Raw genomic sequence first — 11,282 nt, 5'->3', positions numbered from 1 at the left:
TTCTAACTTGTAACAGCTAGCAGTAGAAAGTTGTAAACAACGGCAAATCAACATACTCCGATGTAATAGGAGGAAACACATTCCAAGATTAACTGATCCCTATAATACCGGGGCTTGTATATATATTACCTCAGGTTACCCATTAGACCTAAAACGTTCATATATATATTAAAATGAAGTATAGTCAATGTCAATATATCAAGACCTAAAGATGTATTACATAGTGGGGACCGCCAGTCTTTATGAGTTCATGAATGAAATTCATGAATAAAATGTAATAAAATTGAAGCGAACAACCGAGAAGGAGAAACAATCACTTAAAAATATAAAAATGAAAAATAAATAAAAAATCTTATATATAAAAAATAATATATATATATATATATATACATATATACAGACAAATAGATCTATATATATATATAATAAATAAGAGATAAAAAAATGAAAAATCTATATAGATATATAGATATATATATATATATACACACATATACTGACATTGGAAGCAAAAATTCACCCAATGATCTATTACATAAAGGCCTGTAGGTCCAGATCTATGTTTAGACCCTTTATATTAGTGGTATTAAGAGTTTGTAGCTCGTCAATCCAAAATGTTTCACGTTGCCGCAAACTCCTAAGTCTATTTGTACAACTGTTTGGTGGAATCCAATCCAAAGCCATAATTTTTAATCCTAATGGATTAGCATTATGGTGTTGATTGAAATACATGGGTACACTGTGATTATCCTTTTTATTTTTAATATTACATAGATGTTCATTAAATCTATCTTTTATACATCTTTTTGTGCACCCTATGTAAAAACATTGGCAGTCCCACTTCAGAAGATATACCACAAAGGTTGATTTACAAGAAAACTTATGTTTTATTTTATATGATTTGAAATTGTTCACATTACAAAAGGTATCACCTTTGATGATGCAATTGCACATGTTACAGTTTTTAATTCCACAGGACCACGTCCCATTATTCCTGCTAAGCCAATGATTTTAATTCATTTGGGTTGGTGCCTGCACTGATTTTAATTTTGATGGTGCCAGCATATTCTTCAAATCCTGATTCTTCTTGAAGCTTATTGTTGGTCTCTCGGGCAGCGTCCTGCCTAGTATAGGGTCAGATGTGAGAATCTGCCAATGTTTCTTTAAAATATTCTCGATCTCTCTACTTCCCTGGCTATAGGTAGTAATAAACCTTATATTATTTAACAGGCTGATTTCTAATGGTCTTAGCTACAGGGTTTAGGATGGTGTCTCTATTCATGTTTGATACCTTTTCTTTTACGGAATTGAGGAGGTTTACATCATAACCTTTTTCTTTAAACCTATCATCCAGAGCAACAGATTCTGCCAGGAAATTCTCTAAATGTGTGCAGTTTCGACGTATCCTCTGATACTGTCCAAGTGGAATGTTCTTTTTCCATCTTGGCAGATGCCCACTTTTGGCACTAAGGAAGCCATTCTTATCTGTAGGCTTCCTATAGTTCCTAACTGCAATTTTATTGTCCTTATCCATAAACAAAAGCAAATCCAAAAATTCAGTTTGCTCTTTGTGAAACTTGCTAGTGAATTTGAGATTCATGGAATTGCTATTTAAATATTCCATGAAGTTGCCAATTTGGTCCTCCTGACCTTTCCAGATGATAATGAAGTAATCTATATACCTGAAATAATAAATTAAATGACAGTTATAAGGATTTTGGGACCAGATATACTTATTCTCAAAAGAACTCATAAATAAATTAGCATAGGATGGGGCAAAAGTCATCCCCATCGCTGTGCCTTGTAACTGTAAATAAAATTGTGAATTAAACTCAAAATAGTTATGTTTTAAAATAAAATCGATACTTTCCAAAATAAACTTAACTTGTATAGGTGGAAGATTACTACCTACCATACTATCCTCAACAGCTTTTATATCGAGGTCATGGGGAATACATGTGTATAGTGATGTTACATCACATGCTAACCATAGATATTCCTGCTCCCACTTTATCCCCCAAAAGTCTTGATAGTCTGCGTGGTATTGTTTAAGAAAGATCTAGTTGTTTTAACTAGGGGTTGTAAAAAGTGGTCTATATAGACCAATAGGTTACTAGTCAGGGATTCGATCCCTGAAATAATCGGCCTCCCCGGAGGGTCCACCAAAGTTTTGTGGACTTTAGGGAGGTGATAAAAAAAATCGGGATAGTGGGATCTCTATCTCTCAAAAAATATAACTCTTCATTATTAAGTATACCATTGGATTTAGCGTTCATAAGAATGATGTTCAATTCTTTAGCAAATTTCATTGTGAGATTGTATGATAGCTTCTTATAAGTCGTATGGTCATCTAAAATCCTTGTGGCCTCCTTAAGATAGTCTGATTTATCCTGGACCACTCCCCCACTCCCCTTGTCTGCTTAATTATAATGTCAGGATTATTTTTTAACACGGATAGAGTGTGCCTTTCCTGTAAAGACAGGTTATCATTATACCTATTGACCCACTTCTCATTTTTATCCTCCCATAATTTAGAAAGATCTGCACTTATTAATTTATTGAAAATCTTTATATGTTCTCCCTGGGCCCCTACCAGGAAAAAATTAGATGGTTTCTTGAAATGTGTGTGTCTAATGTTATCTTCCTCAAAATCTTCATGGATACTAAAATTAATTTGAGATTCATATACCATGGAAGTCTCACTAGCTAGAGATTCCAGGATTTGTAACGTATTCATATCATTTCCATTTAGCTGTTCGACTCTAGTGGATGGAACTCTATCTGTAGGTTGTTGTTTCAAAAAATACCTTTTTAAGGTCATTTTTCTAATATATTTTTGTAGATCAATATATGTTTGGAATTTGTTTGGTGCTTTTTTTTTTAATCATAGGGTCCGCCATCTGCCTAGAGTCCCAAAGGAACTACTATCCATTGTGTTAAACAAAGCAATGAGGAGATTCTATTTTCCCCTGGATATCCTCCTAAGTGAAGGGGAAGAAAAAAGGGGGGAAAAACCCTATTTGGTACAGGAATCTTCCACCATGACGGGTCCATCATAATATTAGAAAAACCTACTGGTGTCGGAGCCACCTAGAGAAGCAAAAACTTCCTCAAGAAGCTCCTGATCAGATAAAGGAATTTACCTCATTCGAGACTGAGAATTCCTTGTCCGGAATTACCGAAAATTCTTCCCCCTTAGCTGCAGGAAAGAAACATTGGAAATAAACACCACTGAGTCATTCACACTATTCTGAGTGAAGAAGACTTCCTGCACAATTTGTTACCAACAGAATAGGCAATGTAGTAAAAGCAGGACAACCCCATCTGGGCTATGCATTTTTATAATACCCTAGGAGAAATGTGATGAATATTTGGGCTCCGAAGCAGTGCCTAGCAGAAGGAGGATTGGAACAAGTCTATCCTCATCAACTAAAGATTTCTCAATAAATGAGTAATAGAAGTGGATTGGTAGAACCGCATTGGAATCCAAGTCTAAAACAAGAGACCTCTAGCAGGGCCTCTTGAACCGCCTTGAATTGTAAAGGATGGATTATACAAATAAACAGCTGGATTCTTTAACAAAATTAGCACATAAAAAATGTTACTGTCTCTTTAAATTTTAAAAAGTAACACTTTATTTCTATAAGCAGGGGTGAGTTAAATTAGTATGCAAACATTGCAGAATTTGTCAGAAACGTTAATCCTTTGTTCACATATAGCGCCATGACATTAACGAAGTGCAGCAATTCCCGAAGGGGTTATTGTGAAGAACCACAGAGCACTGCATGAGTGATAGAAAATGCAATGTACACCTCCTTAATCTGCCTCACCTATGGCAGAAAAATTAAATAAGAAACGATATCTTGTGCAACAACTCCAGATGGAATTTGTAGGGAGCCGCAGGGCACTGCATGTGTTTTATCAAATGTAATGTACCCCTACTCAATCAATCTGACTCGAATATGGCAGAATAATTGATAAGACAACCTGTTGATAGTAAAATTCAACATACAGCAAGCATTTACTGTCTCTTTAAATGTAAAAGAGTCACATCTTTACTTTAACGATGTCAGAAATTATTAAATAAGCATGAGAGAAGTTTGTTACTATGTATATAAAGTGATACCTACAACTTAAAATTATTTAAGAGAATAATTTAAAAAAATCCTATGTGCATTTATGTGCTAATAACTTGATATTGTGTAGTGTTTGATTCTAAAAGGACACACTTTATGGGTATTAAAAGATTATTTAATCATAAAAATCTGGTGCACAGTCCCACTGACTTCAACGCGTGTCACTCTTTTACAAGATTCTTGATAAAGCTCTGTAAAAGAGTGAAACGCATTGAAGTCAGTGGGACTGTGCACCAGATTTTTATTAACACTTTACAACCCGGGTTGCCTTCATCGACACAAATTCAACTTTGCTTTTAATGAAAGAACTAACTTTGCTTGTTGAAAATAACCTGCGTGCTTGAGCACTAAGGGCAGGCTATTACAGCACAAGAGATTTGTCCTAAAGATTAAAGATATGCTCTACATCTGATGACCCTTTACACAACTCTAACAACTGCTACAGAGTGGTAACTACCTAAGAATATCTCCCGGAGGAGTGATTGACAGGTGTGGGCCGAGTCTGTAAGCCACCGGTCGTGACGTCAGACGCCGGCTTCACAAGACAGACACTAGCCGCGGAACACCGGAGGAGACTGAGAACGTCTTACGGTCCTGGATACCGAAGCTGTAAGGTATGTTACCACTGAAAGGCAAATAATTGTCACTCACTAATATCTTGAAACGCAGGACGAATATTTAATACCCTGCAACAAAAGACTGTTACACTTAAAGGTACGATCTAAACAAATGACCTGTGTCATCAACTTTCTAAGCACCGCTTCAATACTAAAGTTCAATAACAGCCACAAAATATACCCTTACATTTGGAAAGGAACTTTTCCACATAAGATTGAAGTTAAAGCAAAGTCTATCAACAAGTGTGTTTTTTTAACTTAATGTACTGTTAGAGCGGTTTTATTTTATCAACTGTGAGACCTGTTATATTACTTATACATTTTAGCCACTATTTTTTACGCTCCTAGAAAGAGATATTGGTTATATAATTAAATCTCTGCCAGATTTATTAATTCTCATCTTGTTGGTTGATCCACAATATTTTGGTTTATGTTAGAGACGTCTCTATTAACTGTTACATTTTGAAAGCTACTTGAAACTGTATGAATTTTTATGATTAAATAATCTTTTAATACCCATAAAGTGTGTCCTTTTAGAATCAAACACTACACAATATCAAGTTATTAGCACATAAATGCACATATGATTTTTTAAAATATTCTCTTAAATAATTTTTAAGTTGTAAGTATCACTTTATATACATAGTAACACTCCAAAGATCTTTAGCTTTTAGCGCCCTTACTACACCACTTTTTTCACATTGTCTTTTTGTTTAGATTGAAGGATCTAAGCTTAACAAGTAAGGTGTTTGATCTATCCCCTCCTCTCCCCCCTCCCTCCCCTTGACACTAGCGCACTATTTACTCCAATTCTTCAGAAGTTTGTTATTGCTTAACACTCTCTACATTTCAGGTTGACCCAGCTGAGGCATCAGACAACCTCTCCACACCAGTACTGTCCTTGCAATAGCGCTGTCTTAAGCGCAAGAACTGTGACAAGTATTGCCCCGTTTCTTCCGATATCCTGAAGTGAAAGGGAGGAAGCGTCATCTTCAAGGCGCACATTGCAACTGAAATTACTCCACTCCTTGCGGCCCCGTTTCTTCCGATAACCGGAAGTGAAAGTGAGGAAGCGCCATCTGCAAGGCCCTCTTGGGCGTTATACAAGCCATTTCCCGGTCGCCATAGTCTCAGTAAAGACACCGGGAGTAAAGACAAAATTTGCAAAGTAAAATAAAGCTGCTCAGTCTGTTATCTGTAAGAATAACAACCGGGAGCAAGAGAACAGACTGAACAGCTTCTTTAGTGCCCACACCTGTTCAGTCCGATAGAGTTATAAGCCAGAAAAACCCCTAGAGCACATATTCTGACACACTACATTAAAACTCACGGTCAGCTCTATTAAAAAAAATGAGATTGCCAGTGAGACCCATGACACTCAGTGCCTGTGTTCTAGCTGCCATAACGTCTCCTAATAGACTAGGAGAAACTAAGCCCAAATTTAATGAGTTCTAAATTAATAGAGTGCCCAAACTTCTTCTGAGAACCTTCTCTCCCCAGAAAAAAAGTCAGCACTTACCTCATCTTCTGCCTGGCAGCAAGGCAGTTCCCAGGTTTAGGAGGTCCTCTCCCTCCCATGGCCCTGTAAACAAACGAAAATCCTGAATAACATCCCTCAGGTTTTCTTGGTAAGGGCAGCAATAACATGGGAGGTGCAGTGAGAATTATGTCCCACAAGTTCCCATTGCTTGAAAGCCACCAATGCTCTACTGAAGAGACTAATATGGACTACGGCTACACCCTAGAACAAAGCAGCACAATCTTGCACTACTTTAAAATAATAAACTCTTGATTGAAGAATCTAATCTAACACCTCACTTTCCCTCTTCCTATCACTAACGTAGGCAGTGATAGTAAGAGTAAGAGAATGACTGGGGTAGGAGGGGAGGGAGGAGCTATTTAACAGCTCTGCTGTGGTGCTCTTTGCCTCCTCCTGCTGACCAGGAGATGAATATCCCATTAGTAATTAAGATGATATGTTTTCTTTCATGTAATTGGCAAGAGTCCATGAGCTAGTGACGTATGGGATAGCAATACCCAAGATGTGGAACTCCACGCAAGAGTCACTAGAGAGGGAGGGACAAAATAAAAACAGCCATTTTCCACTGAAAAAAAATGAATCCACAACCCAAATTATAAGTTTATTTTCATAATGAAAAGAAAAAACTTAAACATAAGCAGAAGAAACAAACTGAAACAGCTGCCTGAAGAACTTTTCTACCAAAAACTGCTTCCTAAGAATCAAATACATCAAAACGGTAGAATTTAGTAAATGTATGCAAAGAAGACCAAGTTGCTGCTTTGCAAATCTGATCAACTGAAGCTTCATTCTTAAAAGCCCACAAAGTGGAGACTGATCTAGTAGAATGAGCTGTAATTCTCTGAGGCGGGGCCTCAGAAGCCTTCTGACCTTTCCTAGAACCAGAAAAGATAACAAATAGACTAGAAGTCTTCCTGAAATATTTAGTAGCTTCAACGTAATATTTCAAAGCTCTTACCACATCCAAAGAATGTAAGGATCTCTTCAAATAATTTTTAGGATTAGGACACAAAAGGAGGGACAACAATGTCTCTATTAATGTTGTTAGAAATTTAAATGAAGTACGCAAAACTGCCTTATCCTGATGGAAAATCAGAAAAGGAGATTCACAAGAAAGAGCAGATAATTCGGAAACTCTTCTAGCAGAAGAGATGGCCAAAAGGAACAACACTTTCCAAGAAAGTAGTTTGAGCCTATGCATTCTTTGGACATTAAACGGAGGAGCCTGTAAACCCTTCAAAACCAAATTAAGACTCCAAGGAGGAGAGATTGATTTAATGACAGGCTTGATACGGACCAACGCCTGTACAAAATAGTGAATATCAGGAAGTTTAGCAATCTTTCTGTGAAATAAGACAGAAAGAGCAGAGATTTGTCCCTTCAAGGAACTTACAGATAAACCCTTATCCAAACCATCCTGAAAAAACTGTAAAATTCTAGGAATTCTAAAAGAATGCCAGGAATAAATCTTCCTAGAAACAGATTTACGAGCCTGTAACATAGTATTAATCACTGAGTCCAAGAAAACCTCTATGACTAAGCACTAAGCGTTCAATCTCCATACCTTCAAATTTAATGAGACAGAAGGTCCGGCCTTAATGGAAGTGGCCAAGGTTGGCAACTGGACATCTGAACAAGATCCGCATACCAACACCTGTGAGGCCATGCTGGAGCTACCAGCAACACAAATGATTGACATCCGAACAAGATCCGCATACCAACACCTTTGAGGCCATGCTGGAGCTACCAGCAACACAAATGATTGTACCATGATGATTTTGGAAATCACTCTTGGAAGAAGAACCAGAGGCGGGAAGATATAAGCAGGTTGGTAACACCAAGGAACTGCTAACGCATCCACTGCTTCCGTCTGAGGATCCCTGGACAGGTACCTGGGTAGTTTCATGTTTAGATGAGAAGCCATCAGATCTATTTCTGGAAGACCCCACATCTGAACAATCTTAGAAAACACATCTGGATAAAGCACCCACTCCCCCGGATGTAAAGTCTGACGGCTGAGATAATCTGCTTCCCAATTGTCTATACCTGGGATATGAACCGCAGAGATTAGACAGGAGCTGGATTCCGCCCAAGCAAGTATCCGAGATACTTCTTTCATAGCTTGGGGACTGTGAGTCCCACCCTGATGATTGACATATGCCACAGTTGTGATATTGTCTGTCTGAAAACAAATGAACTCTTCAACAGAGGCCAAACCTGAAGAGCCCTGAAAATAGCACGGAGTTCTAAAATATTGATTGGTAACTTCGCCTCTTGAGGTTTCCAAACCCCTTGTGCTGTCAGAGATCCCCAGACAGCTCCCCAACCTGAAAGACTTGCATCTGTTGTGATCGCAGTCCAGGAGGTTGGACGAACAAAAGAGGCCCCTTGAACTATACGATGGTGATCTAACCACCAAATCAGAGAGAGAGTCGAACATTGGGATTTAAGGATATTAATTGTGATATCTTTGTATAATCCCTGCACCATTGGTTCAGCATACAAAGCTGGAGTGGTCTCATATGAAAACGAGCAAAGGGGATCGCGTCAGATGCTGCAGTCATGAGACCTAAAACTTCCATGCACATAGCTACTGAAGGGAATGATTGAGACTGAAGTTTTCGACAGGCTGAAACCAATTTCATTTGTCTCTTGTCTGTTAGAGACAGAGTCATGGACACTGAATCTATTTGGAAACCTAAAAAGTTGACCCTTGTCTGAGGAATCAAGGAACTTTTTGGTAAATTGATCCTCCAACCATGTCTTAGAAGAAACAACACTAGTTGATTTGTGTGAGATTCTGCAGAATGTAAAGACTGAGCTAGTACCAAGATATCGTCCAAATAAGGAAACACCGCAATACCCCGTTCTCTGATTACAGAGAGTAGGGCACCGAGAACCTTTGAAAAATTATTGGAGCTGTCGCTAGGCCAAATGGAAGAGTGACAAATTGGTAATGCTTGTTTAGAAAAGAGAATCTCAGAAACTGATAATGATCTGGATGAATCGGAATATGAAGATATGCATCCTGTAAGTCTATTGTGGACATAAAATGCTCTTGCTGAACAAAAGGCAGAATAGTCCTTATGGTCAACATTTTGAAAGTTGGCACTCTTACAAAACGATTCAAAATTTTCAGATCCAGAACTTGCCTGAATTAATTTTCTTTTTCTTTGGGACAATGAACAGATTTGGACAAAACCCCAGACCCTGTTCCTGAAACAGAACTGGTAAAATTACCCATGAAAACTCCAGGTCTGAAACACACTTCAGAAAAGCCTGAGCCTTCACTGGATTTGCTGGGATGCGTGAGAGAAAAGAATCTTCTCACAGGAGGTCTTACTCTGAATCCTATTCAGTACCCTTGAGAAACAATACTCTGAATCCATTGATTTTGGACAGAATCTGCCCAAATGTTTTGGAAGAATCTTAATCTGCCCCCCACCAGCTGAGCTGGAATGAGGGCCGCACCTTCATGCAGACTTGGGGGCTGGTTTTGGTTTCTTAAACATTCTGGATTTATTCCAACTTGAAGGTTTCCAATTGGAACCAGATTCTTTGGGGGAAGGATTAGGTTTCTGTTCCTTATTTTGTCAAAAGGAACGAAAATGGTTAGAAGCTTTAGATTTACCCTTAGGTCTTTTATCCTGAGGCAAAAAACCTCCCTTCCCCCCAGTGACAGTTGAAATAATCGAATCCAACAGAGAACCAAATAACTTATTACCTTGGAAAGAAATCAATAGTAATCTAGGCTTAGATACCATGTCAGCATTCCAATATTTGAGCCACAAAGCCCTTCTAGCTAAAATAGCTAAAGACATAGATTTAACATCAAATTTGATGATATAAAAAATGGCATCACAGATAAAATGATTAGCATGTTGAAGCAAGCAAACAATGCTAGACAAATCAGGATCCATTTCCTGTTTTGCTATACTTTCCAACCAAAAACTTCATGCAGCTGCAACATCAGACATAGAAATGGCAGGCCTGAGAAGATAGCCAGAATATAAATAAGCTTTCCTTATACAAGATTTAAGTTTCCTATCTAAAGGGTCTTTAAAAGAAGTACTATCTTCCATAGGAATAGTAGTACGTTTAGTAAGAGTAGAAATAGCCCCATCAACTTTGGGGATCTTTTCCCAAAACTCTAATCTAACTGCAGACAAAGTATACGATTTTTTAAACCTTGAAGAGGGAATAAAATAAGTACCAGGCCTATTCCATTCCTTAGAAATTATATCAGAAATAGCATCAGGACTGGAAAAACCTCTGGAGTAAACACAGGAGGTTTATAAACAGAATTTAAACGTTTACTAGTTTTAATATCAAGAGGACTAGTTTCCTCAATATCCAATGTAATCAACACCTCTTAACAAGTAACAAATATACTCCATTTTAAATAAATAAGCAGATTTGTCAGTGTCAATATCAGAGGAAGGATCTTCTGAATCAGATATATCCTCATCAGAGGAGGATAATTCAGTATGTTGTTGGTCATTTGAAATTTCATCAACTTTATGGGAAGTTTTAAAAGACCTTTTACGTTTATTAGAAGGAGGGATGGCAGACAAAGCCTTCTGAATGGCATCAGCAATAAAATCTTTTATATTCACAGGTATATCATGTACATTAGATGTTGAAGGAACAACAGACATTGTACTAGTACTGATGGATACATTCTCTGCATGTAAAATCTTATCATGACAACTATTACATACCACAGCTGGAGATATAATCTCCACAAATTTACAACAAATGCACTTAGCTTTGGTAGAACTGATATCAGGCAGCAGGGTTCCAACAGTGATTTCTAAGACAGGATCAGATTGAGACATCTTGCAAATTTAAGAGAAAAACAGAAATATTAGTACTGCGCTGGCTACAAATAAAAGATATCAAACCCTTCTAAAAAACACACACCTTCCTCAAAAATATGTAATGAGTTATAGTGTGACTTCCTGTGCAGCTGTTGCTGGCCCACTATAG

This window comes from Bombina bombina, chromosome 9, assembly GCF_027579735.1.
Source record: "Bombina bombina isolate aBomBom1 chromosome 9, aBomBom1.pri, whole genome shotgun sequence".
Lineage (NCBI taxonomy): Eukaryota > Metazoa > Chordata > Amphibia > Anura > Bombinatoridae > Bombina > Bombina bombina.
Note: the sequence above shows the minus strand (reverse complement) of the source record.